The sequence below is a fragment of the Castor canadensis genome, chromosome 14 (genome assembly GCF_047511655.1).
Source record: "Castor canadensis chromosome 14, mCasCan1.hap1v2, whole genome shotgun sequence".
NCBI lineage: Eukaryota > Metazoa > Chordata > Mammalia > Rodentia > Castoridae > Castor > Castor canadensis.
The window spans coordinates 48,740,184-48,742,462 of record NC_133399.1 but is presented as its reverse complement, the minus strand read 5'-3'; positions in this window follow the sequence as shown (position 1 = coordinate 48,742,462).

Below are 2,279 nucleotides of genomic sequence, written 5' to 3'. Positions count from 1 at the left end.
TTAGAATAGTCTCTGTAGATTTAGTGCCAAGAACACAAGATACCAAGCAGAAAATCCCCTTTCCAGGGGCTTTACCTATTACAAAACAGTTTCCACCTCAAAGGACACTGACATAGGTTCTGTTTGTTATGAGATTTTCTCCTCATATTGGACCTTTGAAGGGAAAAGAAAACACTTAAAGCCATGTGTACCTTGTCAGGAATTTCCCCTAAGTTGAAAGAACAAGTAAATATCACACTGACAGATTTAAAATTCTGTGCCAAAAAATAAATGATAAAAGGGTTTTGCTTTTGTTTTCATATCACAGATTGTTTTATAAAGTATTTCTTTAAGAGAATAGGAGAACTTATGGCCTTGAATTGCCTTAGGTTTTTAGAACCTTGAGAATTCACTGAGCCCCAATCATCATTTTTATTTCCTATAGCAATACTTCAAAGTTTTTCAAAGTGATCAAATCACTTTGAGAAAGGCAAGTCATCTTCCTGGTGTGACTAAAGCTAATAGTGATGCTTTAGGTCACAGGAAAAGTGAAAAATGCAAGTAAAAAGAGAATACAATGACAAATAGACAGCTACAGCCTATCTGGGGCATTGGAAACTGAAAAGAACATTAAAAAGGAACATATTCCATTGCTATTTTTAAATACACTCAGTATTTTAGAATTCCAAATGAATATATAAAAAGAAGGGTTTTTGTCAGGCTCAACATAGAGTAAAAAAGACAAATTTAATAGATAAGGTAAAGAAAAATATTTGCTATGTCAAATAGTTTTAGAAAATTGACAGAGTACCAAGATAAAGACCCATAATAGAAGTGTATCCATCAAATATATGATACAGAAAAAATCCACTCCACTGACTTTCCTTATCAGGCTTATCCTCAGGCTTACTCAAGTACAATACTGAATGTCTTTCTCAGGAGCTCTGTTCAGCCCACAGGGAAGACTACAAAGAGGTAAATCAGTAGCTTAGAAACATACCGTGTTAGTACAAGGGGAGAAATCCTGGTTATGTCAGCTCTAAACAATGGAGGATAAAAGGTGCTTAAATTCTGATAGAAGACATATTTAAATGGCTGAAACTGTCAATTTCAAACCATCAGATATGAAATCACTTACTTATAAAGGTTTGTACTTGTCAGTATATCTTCAATAACACAAAAAACCCAATGCCTGATCTGTTAACAGTTTAAGAAATGCAAAGATACCTTCCCATATACACAGGAAAATTGTACATATACATGGATCATGCTTCTATACATTTGACTAAGTACTGATTCTCTCTCAGATCAAATTACATTGAGTGAATGTATGGAAATGTCACAATGCATGTAACACACACTAATAAAAAAGGGGGACAAAATGTTTCTGCACAGCAAAAGGAAATATTTGGCAGAATGCCAGAATCAAGAAAATCTAGAGAACTGAAGATGAAATTTTTTCCACCTATTTAGCCAGCCAGGAATGAATATTCAGAATATATAATGAACTCAGAAATTTGAACACATAAAAGTAAATAACCCAAATAGTGAATAGGCAAATAAATTCAACAGACAGTTCTGAAAAGAACAAAAAGAAATGGCCAGTAAGCACATAAAGAAATGTTTAACATCTTTAACAATAAAGGAGATCAGAAGTACACTATCTCCCACCTCACCATAGGCACAATGGCTGTCATCAAGCAAACATACAACAATCCATGTTAACAAGGATGTGTGGGAGAAAAGCAATCTTTGTACACTGAGGGTGAGAAAGAAATTAGTGCAGTTGCTATGGAAATTAGTATGGTCGTTCCTCAGAAAACTAAAAGTGACTATGATGTCATGCTGTTATACCACTCCTGGGGATATACCTGAAGCAATGTAAGTCAGCATTAAAGTAGAGACAGCTGCCCACTCATACTTACAGCAGCACTGCTCACAAAGCCAAAGTATGAATATTTATTTATAGAAGTATTTATTTATAAACTGATGAATCGATAAGGAAATGTGCTAAAAATATACATGGATTATTATTCAGTCATAAATAAGAATGAAATCATGTGACTTGCAGGAAAATGGAGTGAACTGTAGAGCATTATGTCTAGTGAAAAAAGTAGACTGAGAAAGACAAATATCACATGTGCTCTCTCATATGTGAAATTTAGACCTGAAAAAAAACCCAAACCAAACTGAAACAAAACAGAAGAATGACATGTGAGGACCATTTTGTGGTGGTAACCAGCTCGAGAAAGGGGGTGAAATGAGAAAATGAAGGAGAGTGAATATGATTGGAGTACTTC